Consider the following 14,954-nt stretch of genomic DNA (forward strand, 5'->3'; position numbering starts at 1 on the left):
TGGGCTGCGTATCCGGATTCGTCTCGTCGTTCATAGCAACTTTCATGTAGAAAGTATTTCCATCCGAGCTACGATTTATTTTATATTAATTTTAAAAGAATTAAATCATTATTAGGATTTATTTAATTATGTTAAATCAACATTATCCAGAATAGTGTTTGCTGACGTCAGCATGACGTCAGCAGTCAACAGTGACCGTTGACCGGTCAAACTGACGTGTGGGTCACGCATGTCATACTCTGTTTAATCTAATTAGGGTTTAACTAATCTAACTACTATTTAATTACTTAACACTAGTTAATTAGGTTAATTAAACATAATTAATTAAGTTAATCAATTTAATTAATTAATTAATATATTATTATTATTATTATTTTAATATATTTTTTAACATTCTGTGGGGTGGGGCCCCATGTGTTTGTGGCCCAGAGGGGCATAGCGGGTTGGGCTACCAGGTGCGGGCACACTCGAGCGGGCACTCACCCGCAGGGTGGGATGAGGCCGCCGGGGCAAGCCGGCGCGGCCAGCCGGGGCCACGGCGGGCGGAGGCGAGGGGTGGCGCCGGCGCAGCCGCGGGAGGAGGAGAGGGCGGATGCGAGGCGCGATGAGGCACGGGGCCATGGGGCGCCGGCCGGAGCGGGACGCGGGGAGGAGGCCAGCGCCGCGACACAGAGGTCAGCGCAGCAGCGGCGGCAGAGCAGCAGCAGCAGGGGGCGTGGCCGCGCGCGCGCGCGGCTGTGCGTGCCGGCGAGCGCGGGGACGCGGGATAGCAGTAGCAGAGCGGGTGGTCGCCGCGACGGCGACGGATGGCTGCAGCGAGCGGTGGCTGCGTGGAGCGCACACGACGGCGCGGAGCTCGGGCAACAGCAGGGGAGCACGGCGGAGCGGACGCGGAGGGAGCCGAGCGGCGGGTCCGAGCGAGGTGGGGCGCGGGCTCAGGTAGGGGGCGCGGGCGCGGTCAGGGCAGCCGGCACGCATGCGGGCGCCGGTGAGCGATGCCATGGCCGAAGTGGCCGGAGCAGGGGAGGCGATGGCGCACCGCAGGCGCGGGCAGTGAGGCGCGCGAGGGCCGTGGCGGACGCGAGCGTTGCGCGTGGTCAGGACGGTCGGGCGACCAAGGGCTCGCGGTGGGCGCAGCCATGTCGTGCGCGGGAACGGGAGAGAGAAGGTCACGGTCCACACCGTGGGTTGCAGGGAACGGGGCAACGGGGGACGAGGAGGAGGATGGAGACGACGGGGACGAAGAGGAAGCAGTCCGGCGGGGAGGAGGAGGTAGGCCGGCGAGGTTGCGGTCCGGCGGGGTGGCCTCCGGCGACGGCGTCGAGCGTCGAGCGTGGGCGAAGGGATCGGGCTCCTCCCGATCCAGGTCCAGAGCGAGGGGGGAAGTGGTGGTCGGTGGGTTAGGGTTCGGGGTCCAGGGTATAAGGAGAGGAGTGGGGGTGGGTTGTTTGGGCCGGCCTGGTGGCCAGCTGGGCTGGTTGGCCCAGTGGGGGGGGGTCCTGCTGTTTTTCTTTTCTTTTATTTTATTTTCACGTTTTGTTTTTATTTATTTTCTTTTCTATTTTATTTCACTTTAAAATATTTAGGCATTTTCTAAAAAAAAGTTTTCTCCACAATAATTACGAGTGCAATATTTGGCACCCACCGAACATTTTTGTTTTAATGTTTGAAAACTTTTGTTGCTTGCTATATTTTGAATTTATTTTTGAATTGGTTTTAAACTAACGAAAGATTAGCAACAGTAACGGAGGTGACGTGCCATCATTAACAAAGTTTTACTGTCGCTTAATTATCTGGGCATTACATGCGGCGACGCCAACATAGGACCAGGCTCAACAAGACGGCGCACTTGGGCCTGCGGAAGACCCAATGAGCGACTAGGCTTTGGGGGCTTCGTCGTCTCAGGAGACGCCCCAACCTCCGGAAGCCGCGGGCCTCGTCAATGCACCCGCCCTCGTCGAGCACCCCGTGTATTTTGTCAGCACGGTGTTGCGGGACGCGAGGCGCGGTACCCCATGCCTCAGAAGCTCCTGCTCGCGCTCTTGGTGGCCTCATGCAACCTGCGGCACTACTTTCAAGGTCACCCCATCAAGGTCGTCTCGGCATACCCATTGGAGAGGGTGCTCAGGAGCCCAAACTCCGCCGGGAGAGTCACTGAGTGGAACATCGAGCTACAGGCATTCCAGTTGGAGTTCAGCACAATCAGGGTCATCAAGGGAGCCGCGCTCGCTGATTTCGTGGTAGAATGGACGGACGCCCCGGGGCTTGAAGAAGACGACGATCGGTCCCTCTCGCCGGGGAGTGAAGCGCCAGACAGCTGGGTTATGTATTTCGATGGCGCCTTTGCGCGCCACGGCGTGGGGGCTGGAGTAGTGCTCATCTCACCCACTCAGGACAAGCTTTACTATGCCATGCAACTCTGCTTCCAGCAGGGCGAGAAGGTCTCCAACAACATAGCAGAGTACGAAGGCCTCATAGCTGGCCTCAAGGCTGCGGTGGCCCTGGGGGTGAAGCGCCTCACCATCAAGGGCGACTCACATCTCCTCGTCAACTTCTCCAAGAAGGTGTACGAGCCGAGGACAAGCACATGGAGGCGTACCACGCGGAGGTGCGCAAGATGGAGAAGCAGTTCTTGGGCCTGGAATTGCAGCATGTGCCCCGTGGCACCAACAAGCAAGCCGACGTCATCGCCAAGAGAGCATCCAAGCGGCTACCCCAAGAGCGTGGCATCTTCGAGGAGCGGCTCTTCAAGCCATCTTCAACACCGCCACTTTCAAGAACAGCGCTGCCTCGGGAGGAGCTCCCTCAACCACCTGCCTCGGGAGCCTCGGTTTGCGGCCCGACCTCGGGAGCACGCTTACTCTTGGCACTCGAGCCTCGGGAGGGGTGCTGGACCAGGGAATTCAAGGAATACCTGATGCAAGGGACGCTGCCGGAGAAGCAGGAGGACGCGGAGCGTTGGCCCGACATGCCACGGCATACTGCGTCCAGGACGGTGAGTTATGCAGGAAACGACCAAATGACGTTTCCCTGCGTTGCATCTCTAGGGAACAGGGGAAAGAACTGCTGGCTGACATATAGGGCGGGGACTGCGGGCACCACTCGTCGTCACGGACCCTTGTCGGCAAGGTGTTTTGCAGCAGATTCTACTAGCCTACGTCACTCAACGACGCGCATGAGCTGGTGTAGTCCTGTGAGGCCTGCCAGTTCCACGCCAAGCAGATCCATCAGCTGGCTCAGGGACTCCAGACCATCCCATTCTCCTGGCCATTCGCAGTCTGGGGGCTGGATATCTTGGGCCCGTTCCCTCGAGCGCCTGGGGGCTACCGCTACCTCTACATCGGCATTGACAAGTTCACCAATTGGTCAGAGGTAGAAGCCGGTTTGGGGTCCCCAACTACATCATCACCGACAACGGCTCGCGGTTCGCTAGCAATCTCTTCAGGACGTATTGTGCTAACCTTGGAACGCAGATCTGCTACGATTCGGTGGCGCACCCCCGGAGCAATGGCCAGGCTGAACGCGCCAACACAGAGATTCACTAGCAATCTCCTCAAGAAGAAGCTCGAGGCCTGCGGCAGGGGCTGGCACGACGAGCTCCAGTCCGTGCTGTTGTCCATCCGCACCACCGCCACCAAGCCAACGGGCGAGACCCCATTCTTCCTCGTCTACAGAGCAGCGGCGGTCCTCCCTCACGAGGTCAGGCATCGCTCCGTGCGGGTCCTGGCGTTTGAGGAGGCGCAGCAGGACGCCATGCGGGGGATGGACCTCGTGCTAGGGGAGGACCGCCGCCGTGAAGCCACGCTACGGGCGGCAAGATATCAGCAGGCGCTGTGACGGTACCACTGTCGCAGCGTCCGCTCCAGGACGCTCGAGGTGGGTGACCTCGTCATAAGGCGGGTGCTCTCCAGGGAAGGGCTGCATAAGCTCTCACCCATGTGGGAGGCCCATTTAGGGTCGCCCACGTCTCCAGGCCTGGCGCCGCGCGCCTGGAGATGCAGGACGGGGTACCCATCCAGAATGCCCGGAACATCCATCACCTCCGGAAGTTCTACCCATGAAGAAAGGCCCAGCACCTGTGAAGAAGGCCCTGTGCTTGTGAAGGTCTCCGCTCGTGACACTCTCACGTAATAATGACTGGGGCTGTACATGCCCCGAAGTCTCAGGAGTGCCGCCCTCGGGCCTCTGGGGCTCCCTCCCACGTCCTAGTGGCAGCACTTAGCTCCGCGCTGGTGAGAAGACAAGAAGAATAGACTAGGTGCCGGACGTGGCTTTTCATTTGCTTTCCATAGTTGGCTTGCCCCTCTTTAATCGAAATTTGCTTTCTGGTGTTGCTTGCTGATCTTGTTCCATCGACTCCTGCCTCTGTTTCTGCCTTCGGTTCTTTGTTTGACCTGTACCCTCTCTCGCGTCCCTCGCGAGGGGGCTGGACAGGCGCCCTCATGCCCTCGTGAGCGTCTTGTTTGTTTTTCGCGAGGCACCATCGTTCGAGCCGCAAGCTGGGGCACCTCTCTCAATCCGTGCCCCTCGGGTACCGTGATACGAGGCGCTGGGTCGTGGCCAGGGGCGCCTGCGACCAGGGCTCGGATCTCCAAACAAATTTTTACAATTCCTCCTTGCCAAGTACTGTGAAACGCACGCCTCGTGAGGCGGAAACTACTTCAAGCGCGTCAAGCTAAGTTATTCCTACGTGCCTATATAAAACATTGATATTGTGACGCGGCACAGGAACAATAAACACAGCATAACAACTTGGAAATCATAGTTTGTTGCACGCCCCCACGGGGCCCCATACTTGTCTCTCTCAATGCAGGAAGGAAAAGAAGAACGAAACAAAAGCGGCGCGCGCCTTGCAGCAGTTCGCGAGGAGGGATCCATGACGCCCTCCTGGGCTCAGCCAGACCCCACCTCGCGCTTCACCGGAGCGCGACGACGAGACGACCCGCTGCCACCCTCAAAACGGGCACGGCGGCTGGTCATAGCCACCGCTGGTGGAGCTGTCGCTGGAGGAAGAGCCGCCGTAGCTTGACGAGCCGCAGTCGGCGCCGAGAGCGGGTCCGCCTTCGTCCTCATCACGACCGTCGCCAAGATCGAGCACCTCGTCACCGTTGTTGTCCTCAGGGCAGCACCCGACGCGGCGACCATCTTCTCCGAACTCCCTCATGTAGAGGGTCGCGTTCCCGTCGTACTTGAAGTGGAGGGTGCACCGCCTGCCCAGGCTACACGCGCGGGCAAACGTCTGCCAGTCGGGGGCCAAGGCTGCGTTGCCCGCGACGGAGGCCTCGACCGCAACCCAGGAAGCCTTGCTACAGCAGCCGTCCGCCTGCAGCCAGAGCCCGCCTAGACCTGTAGTCGATAGCTTGTCGGCGCAGAAGCGTGGGAGCTGAAGCCAGTTGCCGACTGGGTTCTCCGACCACACGACGAACTCCGGCAGCACCTCCGCCGAGTGGAAGCACGGCCGGGCAGGCCGCTCGACCTTGGTGCGCCTCCCTTCATCGATGGTGCTGCCTCGACATGGGCGGCTCCCACCATGCGAAGGGGCACTGTCGCGGCCGCGAGGGGCCGCAGCGGGGATCGCGGAGCGGTTGGGAGGACGACCGCGTCCACGCTTGGGCGGCGGAGAGCCAGGCCCCTCCTGGCGAGCCTTCCCCTTCTCCGCGGCCGAAAACCTCTTCGCAGGTGCCATGGTGTTGTTACTGGCAATGGAGCAAGGGAGGAGAAGCGAGCGGAATGGGAAGAGATGGGCGATGGGGGCTCTTCCCCCTCCTCATTTATAGCATGAGAAGGCCAACCGGCGACCCCCACGATCACAGGTAATGATAACCCTTTTTGCATGCAGCAGGGACTTGTCAAGTCGGGCAGTTGCCGAGGCAGCGTGGGGAAGCGGAGACGCCCTCGTCCAATCAATCGCCACGTGTCGACCAAGGCCGCAGGCTATTGGGGCTCGCGGTGCTCCGCACTTGCCCTTTGGCTTCGCCTCGAAGCCAAGTCCGAGCGCGCCTTGGGCCCGGGGGCTACTGTCGGTGTTCTGGGAATGGAGGTCCTTAGACTTGCCTGCCTGCGGCCCACGGCGTGGCTCCACCCGCGGCCCAGTATGGCCTGTCTTCACCAGCAAACGCTCAAGACCCTCGCGAGGGGCCAAGCCTCGTGAGGCGGACGACACAAGACCTCCTCGGGGGCAGCCTCACCAAGCTAGCTCGCGAAGGGCGGAGAGATCAAGGCAATGCAAACCTCGCGAGGTTCCAATGACGTAAGACATGATGAGGAGCCAGCACGCACAGTGTCCTCGTTCCCTCTTTGGTGCTAAGGGGGCAAGCGCAGGCGAGGAGTACGGACGCATAAGGCAAAGGTTTCCATATCGATGCAACAAGATCAAGACCAGCAGGACGGCAGGACGAAGGTCACCGTGGAGCCCAAGACGGCGTCACCGCCAGAGCCTTTGGCTCGCGAAGACCACCTTTAGTCAGGATAGCTTGTACTAACTGTCCCCCTTTGAATTGGCCGTTGTGGCATCCCTTCCTGCTCAATATTTGGGAAGAGGACCAGGCCTCTATAATAGGACTAGCCACCATCGTAGGAGGCAACTGATTCAGATCATCCTCGCCCACATGAACTCATCTTGTACTAGATCCACTCCATCCTCACATCCACCAAGCACAAGAACACCTCTCCTCAGGAGGCTGTTCTTCCCCTTGTACTGTTCATCCTCAGCCCAAGAGGCAATCCACCACACCACACTGGAGTACGGTATTACACCACAATGGTGGCCCGAACCAGTATAAATCTCATGTTTCTTGTGTTGCGAGTTCATCGAGCTTGGCTTTGAGATCGCGGTGAGGCTGAGGGCGTGATTAGGTAGGGGGAAATCTTCATGCGCACCCTAGTGTTCGAACCTCAAGGGTTTTGCCGGAACCCGAAATCCGACAGGCGTGACCTCTAGAAGCACGGGTGTGCCATGTTTAGTGCCGGCTCTGCGTAATGAGCGTCTGCCCAAGGATTTCAAAGGACCTCGTAAGGTGCCCAACTACACAGCTGACTTACCCCCTGAGGCGTGGATTGAGGTTTACGAGATGGCCATGGAGCTGCTGGAGGTCAGCGATGCCGCGTGTGCTAAGTATTTCACCATGATGCTGGATGGGACGGCCCGTACTTGGCTAAAGGGACCGCCTGCCAATTCAATTGGATCGTGGGCTGAGTTGAAGGCCTGATTCATCCAGAATTTTAAAGATACGTGCAAATATCCCAAGAAGAGGGCGAGTCAATGACCCATTGGGTGCGCCGGGTCAAAGCCATCCTGCACTCATCGGATAACATTAATGCCGGCTCGGCGGTCCTAATATTGGAGAAAAATTGCCGTTTTTTGCCTCTTAAACAGAAGCTAGGGTGACTCAAGCGCCACTGCAATGACATGGGGGAGCTGATGGCAGCTCTGATTAAATATGCCAACTCTGATAGTACCAAGGACCCCGAGTCTGATGATGAAAAGACAGGAAAGAGAAAGAAGAGTGGAAACACCAAGGGCCAGCATCATAATCCAGCGAGTCAGGGGGGCAATGGTAAGCGCAAGGCCGATAACAGCTCAGATTTTGTGGCCAATACCAATACACAAAATAATGGTCAGCGTCGTAAGGGGAAGCCACCTCCTCGGGCAGGAGGGTCAGGTCTCAATCTTGAGCAGATGCTGAATCAGCCCTGCCCAAAGCATGGTTCGGGGGAAAGGCCGTCCAGTAACCTTTGGAAAGACTGCCAAATTATGAGGGAGTTCAAAAATTCAAATTTGTTCCAGAACAATCGTGGGCCAGGGAAGTCAGCAACAGCAATCTGGGTATCATGGTTTCCAGGGTCACCCAGGCAATCATGGCAACCAGAGTGGTTATCATCAACAGTCTGGTCAGGGAAGTCAGCAACAGCAATCTGGGTATCAGAGTAACCCGAAGTAGTTGAATAGTGGGCAGTACCACGTCTTCACCATGAGTTTATGCAAGTGAGACTGGAAGCTCCATAAGAGAGCTGTAAACGCCGTTGAGACGGCGGTTCCCCATTACCTGCGATGGTCCGAGCAGCCCATTGTGTGGAGTCATGAGGATCACCCGCCCCGGGTTGATAATCTGGGTCAATTGGCTTTGGTAGTGGCGCCTCAGGTTGGAGGGTACAAGTTCACCAAGGTACTCATGGATGGAGGCAATAGTATTAATATACTTTATTATGATACTTTCCGTCGTATGGGATTAACTGGCAAAAATCTTAAGCCGTCCAATACTGTTTTCCATGGAGTGGTGCCCGGTAAGTCGGCCTATCCGGTGGGCAAGATCGCTTTGGAAGTGGCCTTTGGAGATGATCATGACGCCCGGGCTGAGATGCTAACCTTTAAAGTGGTCAAGATTCAGAGTCCATATCACTCTCTGTTTGGACGACCGGCTTATGCCAAGTTCATGGCACGGCCTTGTTATGTTTATCTGCAGCATAAGGAGGTAGAGAATAAATAGTAATTGTTGTTACCTAGGGGCAGTTTAGAAAGCCGGCAGTTGGGTCTGTGATGAGTCGCCAGAGGAAGAGCGAGAAGCCTCCTGGTAGTTTGAATCGGAAGAATTAAGTGGCTGGAGAATGAGACCCGCCAGGGGGTAAAAAGAGTTTAAGTTCAGAAGGACCCCGTTTTGGCGTTGCGCGGAACTGGAGTATTCGGTAAGTCAGAGGATAATTCTTCACCTCCGTTGGTCCGAGTCTGTCGTCGGTTCTCGTGCTCCTGTTGCTTCAAAAGAAAATGAGGATCCAAATGAGCTAAGGGGCGTGAAAAGCTTACTTTTCGGGTTACTCGTCGAATTTTCTTTCTTGGTAAAGGTGCTGAGTCGGAGGAAATAATAGTTACCTCTTCTTCAACTACTTGGCTGGCCCCCGTGTCATCCTAATAATAATCAGTGTCAATAAGGTGATTGAAAAAGGAGCCAAGCGAGTCAAGGGCTACCTCCGACTCAGAGCTGCCATTCAGTTCAAACATCTCGGAAGCATTTGATTTCTTCTTAGTTCTCTTGACGGCTTTCTTGGCAGTTTTCTTGGCAGCCCTGGCCTTTTTGGCAGCTTCAGGGTCATATGTCTTTTTCCAAAAATTCGATTCATCCTGGGAAAGTCATCAAAGTTGAGTTAATAGAACATTTGAATGATGAGGTAAAAGTAACTGATTTAGAGACTCACATCCGGTGGCGGGTTAAGATTGCAGAAAGGGTTCAGACCCACTTTGCTGCAGTCTTTCGGATCTTCATTCGAAAGGGTCTTTGGAATTTCGTTGATGGCCTCATCAGTTAAACATACGGAACTATAGTGTACTGGATCCTTTATACCACCCGTGTAAGTACACATTAAGCCGGGCCGACGACTCAAGGGTATGATTCGCCAAGAAACGCAGCACCGAACCAATTCAATGCTAGTTAACCCATTTCCCAGTAGAGCCTTGACCTTTGCAATGGTGGGGGTAAGCTTGGCACGTTCAACAGTGGTATGTTTTTCAGCAATACGATGCTTTGGGTCAAGATGCTGGACACGATAACCCGACAGTGGATTCTCATCAGTCGGAGAGGTATCTTTGCAATAAAACCATGTCTGGTTCCAATCTTTGGGGTGACTTGGCAAGCAAGCATAGGGGAAGATGGCATCTCGTCTTCGTTGAATTGAGATTCCACCAAGTTCCAAGCTGGGTCCGTTCGTAAACTCATTTTGCCGGTTCAAATAAAAATATTCCCTAAAGAGTTCAACACTGGGTTCCTCTTGGAGGTATACTTTACAGAAAACTTCAAAATTGCAAATGTTTGACAGGGAATTGGGTCCGATGTCTTGAGGATGGAGTTGAAAGAAGTGCAGAATGTCTCAGAAGTTTTTTGATCGGGGCAGTGAGAAGCCCCGATTCATGTGATCAGTAAAAACGATGACTTCACCATCCTTTGGGTGAAGCCTTTCTTCGCTTGGTTTGGGGGCACGCCAATGCATGATATCTTTTGCTGGTAAATAGCCAATTTTGTCGAAGTCTTTGAGTGTGTTCTCCGTGACAATGGAGGGAACCCAATTACATGAGGTGGTTGTCTTCGGCGGCATTGTGAAGGAAGAAGCCTGAAAGAAAGAATTTTTTGTCGGTTTAAGTTGATTCATTAAGCCAGAAGTAAAACGTTACAGTATGTATTCAGACAGGCGGCCTAAGTGGGACCTAATGATATATGGATAGTTATAAACCGGTGATGTAAGCCACCATGACAGCAATGGTATTCAAGAGCGAATTCTACTAAGTGTTGAAGCAAACAGATTTCACAGATTGATGCCAGGATTTCGGATCTGCGACACTTCGGATAATGAAAAATATTTTTGACCTAAAATACAATGCTCGAGCAGTTCATCTGTTCAGATTGGTTTTTTCTTATGCGAAGGAGATGATCTAATAGCAAAAACAAGTGTCACAGCTGCCGTCGTGCAGGAGAAGTGCTAAGTTTGGATCAAATTAACAAGCTATAGCGAAGAACAAGGATGATCTCTGAAGAACTTCAAGAAACCCTAATGGAGATCTACAATGGAGAAAGGAGAGGCACTTACTGGATCCACGGAACAATGGAGGGGCGCCGCGGTTTCTCTGGTCTCGTTCAGGTCGATGCAGCGGCCAGAGTCGAGGATGCTGACGAGTTCGGCGGCGGCTGTGCTCGGGCGTGCAGGTGCATTGCAAAGGGAAAGGTTGAAGATGAGAAGAAGAAGGGGGAAAATGGAAAGGCTGTCAGGCCCTATTTATAAGGAAAGGGTCAATAAGCAAGCGCGAGAAACGAGGAGGCCGAAGAATGATTATCCTTGGATGCCTCGGTTTTCGGGATGGTTAATTAAAGATAAGGATCCGTTAAGATATGTTCTGTATCGTGCAAAATAATGACAGATGACGTCATGGCGGGTTTTCGTAATTCCAGGAGATGACGTCATGGTGGGTTACGCTATCTTGCTGAGAAGAAGTGAAGGAGGTTTTTTCTGAGTGTTGAAGATTGACATGAACAAGTTCAAATCAACCTGGGGCCTAATGTTAGGGATATAACTATTAGGTATGACCCGCCCAGGAGGGGCCGGGCTATACCAACGGCGGTTCAATGTCATGAAGCCCGTGAAGGAATCGAAGCTGGCGGTTTATGAGGATGACTTATTAAGAGCCCAAGGCCCAAAGGCGGCTTAAGGCCCATAGGTGTAAACCGCCATATAGGCATGACTTGTATCGTAAGGCAAGTGTAATTAGTCACCAGGCCGGACAGGTTTATGAGCCGGCCGGGACTCTGTAAGCCGCAGGGCGTCAACTTGTGTATATAAAGGGACGACCCGGTGGTGATTTAGGGCAAGAGACAACAGATTGAAAGCTAGGTCAAGCGTATTCGCTCCCTGGTAATCGAGGCATAAGCAATACCACCTCAAACTGGATTAGGCCTTTACCTTCACCGCAAGGGGCCGAACCAGTATAAACTCCTGTGTCCTTTGTCCCGTTTAATCCCTTTAAGCTAATCCAGTGCGATGGCTCCACGACTAAGTCGTCACACTAGGACATCTGCCGTGACAATGCCACGACATCACCCAAACTTGATGCCAAATGGATGATGCATCACCATGATGACCTATCGATGCTCATGGTTGCGTCTCATGGTTGCATCGGCTGGTGAAGCGTATCGATTTTCAACAAAAAACAAGTTGTCTTCCATCAATGCTCTTTGTTTGTTACCCACAAATATCATATGCTTCACCAGTTCACGTTGGTTGCGTTGGAGACACAGTCGTCTTTCATGTTGGCGTAATTTTATCACACAATTGGCTATGAACAAATGTTTCCTCGAAGAAGCTTCGACGTTGGTACTAATAGCATAAGTTTTGTATTGATTTCTAAGCCTTCTCACAACCTTGTCTTCAGCTCCCCTGTAATTTTATTTATCCAGCTATTAACTAAATATGTGGTCAGACTTTGATGAATAATATGGTGTGGACTAAGAACCTGGATAGAGAAGGCGCACGAGGGAGGAGCAGCAGTAGGTTGAGGAGAGAAGAAGCGGCAGGGGTTTGAGAAGGATGAGGAGCAATGAGAGAAGTTGGGGGAGCAGCAGGAAGGGGAAGAGGAAGAGGACAGTGGCAGAAGGCAAGGTCGCGCGAGCTGGAGGGAGGCGCTGGATGTGGTGGTGCTATGGCGGCGGCGCAGTGGTGTTGGACGCGTGAGGTGGTGGATGGCGCTGTTGATGTATGGCGCTAGGAGGTGAGGTGGCGCTGGTGGATATGCTGGGTGGCGCTGTGGTGCTGGAGGCACGCCGCCATGTCGGCCTGGCCGCGGCGGCGTTCGTAGGTGGAGAAGGAGGTTGGGGGAGAGGGAGATGTAGCCAGGCCCCAAAGGGGATCGATGGCTGCTGCTAGGGATTTCATCCCACAATCAGATTTGCATTCTTGCTATTTAGCCCTTCTATTTCACTTCTTTCTTCCCAAGTTGGTCCCCTTCTTCTTCAGCTAACCCCAGGAGTTTAATTCTTCTTCACACTCGATACCGTCCACAAAATGTAGCAACCGCAACCTCTTAGACACTCTATTATAGAAGGATTTGGGCCTTTTCGCCCTTTTCTGCAAAAGATGGAGGATTGTTGTAAATGTGACATAATATGAGTATTTGAATATCTCTCGATTAAATATTGTGAAAATATGATTACAATTTGATGTAAAAACCCTAGAAAGATTATATGAAGAAATGTTGTATCAAGTTGTCCCACACTTAAATCTTTACTTGTCCTCAAGTAAAGGCATATGACAAGAGCAAGATAGCAAATAGTGACTTGACTAGAGAATGACCAAGTGAAGTAGATCTCTAAAGAATGCATGCTTCTGGACTTTCCTAGTGCAAATTAATGGTTAAGAGTGTTACAAAGCACTAGGATACAAATAGACTCAATCATTCTAAACTTTTACAATGAATGATAAAAGAAGATCAACCAGTTTAAATGGGGATTTTGCCAAAAGGTTCCTAAAGAGAGCATGATCCCGAGAGAAACCTATTTCTAGGAACACAACATTGTGGTAGAACCACTTATTGGATTTGAAGGAATAACAACAATAATATTTTACCGGTCTCACATAAGGAACATACCACCGATCCCGAGAACATGGTATACACCTGGATCGACCAATTTTTAGTTTTTTTGTTTGTTTGTCTCCCCAAAGGAACATACCACCAATCCAGAGAACATGGTATACACCTGGTTTGACAATTACAATTTCATTTATTTAATATAGTCCAAGCTACCAGATTTCACATGCCACCGATCAAGAGAACATGACATGCTACTGTAGGTAGATGAGACATATATTTATTCATTATATCTTGTTGAACAGAAGGTTACAAAAGAAGGGAAACAAGAATCTACAATCATTTCATGTCTAGTTCACATGCTACCAATGCATAGAACATAGCATGCTAATCCATAATGGTCAAGTGATTGCTCTGAATAGGAACACACTTGACACAAATTCAGCATCTAAACATAGTGATCTAGGTGTATCAAGGTAAAAGCAGAAAATGACAAAGGTTTCTAGTGTACTAGGGATTTGAGCACTCAAAACTAATAGTTCTCACTAATTTCAGCAAAGCATGCATTGTTTGGAGATCTATTTACCAAGATATCCTTTCCTCAGCTCACTGTTCATATTCTTGCTCTTGTCATATGCTTTTGCTTGAGGACAAGCAAAAGTTTAAGTGTGGGGGAACTTGATAAGCACATTTAATATATATAATTTTGGCCTACAAATATATCATTTGTTCGGTTCTGACCATTAATTCTTGCTAGGAAATGTTGAATAATTGAATGAAAATCATATAAAGGGATCATTTACTAGTCTTTGGTCTATTTTGCAGAAAAGATCGCAAAGGCACTATAAACTTCAAAATTTGGACTATGTGGCTAACGAGATGAGACAAAGGTAGGAAAGAAAGATGAGGGGACCCCACTGTGATGAACATTAAACCTTGAAGGGTCTGCCTAATGAAGAGGAGGACCAACCTCTACCGAAAGAAGAAAAGGAGAGGGGCCAAATTGCAAAGGGGAAGATCAGTCCTGAGGGGTCAAAATCCCTAGTTCAGCCTCAATCCCCTTTCGGGCCTGGCTACATCTCCCTCTCCCCCAACCTCCTTCTCCATCTCCGACCGCCGCCATGGCCAGGCCATTGTGGCAGGTGCGGCATCCGTCCATCTTCACCAGCGCCATCCATCCCTCGGCGCCGGCAGCCACGACCATCTCCACTCCACCAGCATCACTTGTGCGACCACCCAGACAAGGGGGTCATGGTGTCCGGTCCTCTTGGCGAGCAGCCAAACACCTGCACGCCGCCCTGCTGCTGTCCCTGTTCCCACGCGGCTACTCTTCTTCTTCCCGATGTCCTTCCTGCTGCTCCTCCAACTTCTCTCGCTCCTCCTCCTCATCTCAGCCTTACTTCTGCTCCTTCTCCAACCCCTATTGCTACTTACTCCCTCTACCGCTGCTCTTACTTCTTCTCCGAATCCCTTCACTACTGCTTCTACTGACACCCGTGATAAAACCCCATCACAGGGGAGTCTGATCCCCTGCGTGCCTCTCTTCTCTGATAGCTGCTGCTCTCTCCCTCTGTGCTAATCTTGCAACAGATTGTCTCCAACTCGCCCCTGCTGATCTTCTCCATCACCTACACCATCTACAGTTACAAGCCTAAGGATTGACCGGGAATTAATTTCTGAATCTATCTCTTCTCTTGCTACTGTACTCTGAATTTTTGTACTGTTCTACTAACATTATTGGTACCTTCCTCTATTTTATATTCTGCTATAGTTTCAGTCAACTTGAGATGTGTAAAACTGTTCAATATTTGGTTTACAATTTCTGAAATTTTTGTGATTCAGTGGTTTCTCTATGTTTTATATATATCCTGTGTACTACTTGCTGCAGAAAAAA

This window comes from Triticum aestivum, chromosome 4D (genome assembly GCF_018294505.1).
Source record: "Triticum aestivum cultivar Chinese Spring chromosome 4D, IWGSC CS RefSeq v2.1, whole genome shotgun sequence".
NCBI classification, from domain to species: domain Eukaryota; kingdom Viridiplantae; phylum Streptophyta; class Magnoliopsida; order Poales; family Poaceae; genus Triticum; species Triticum aestivum.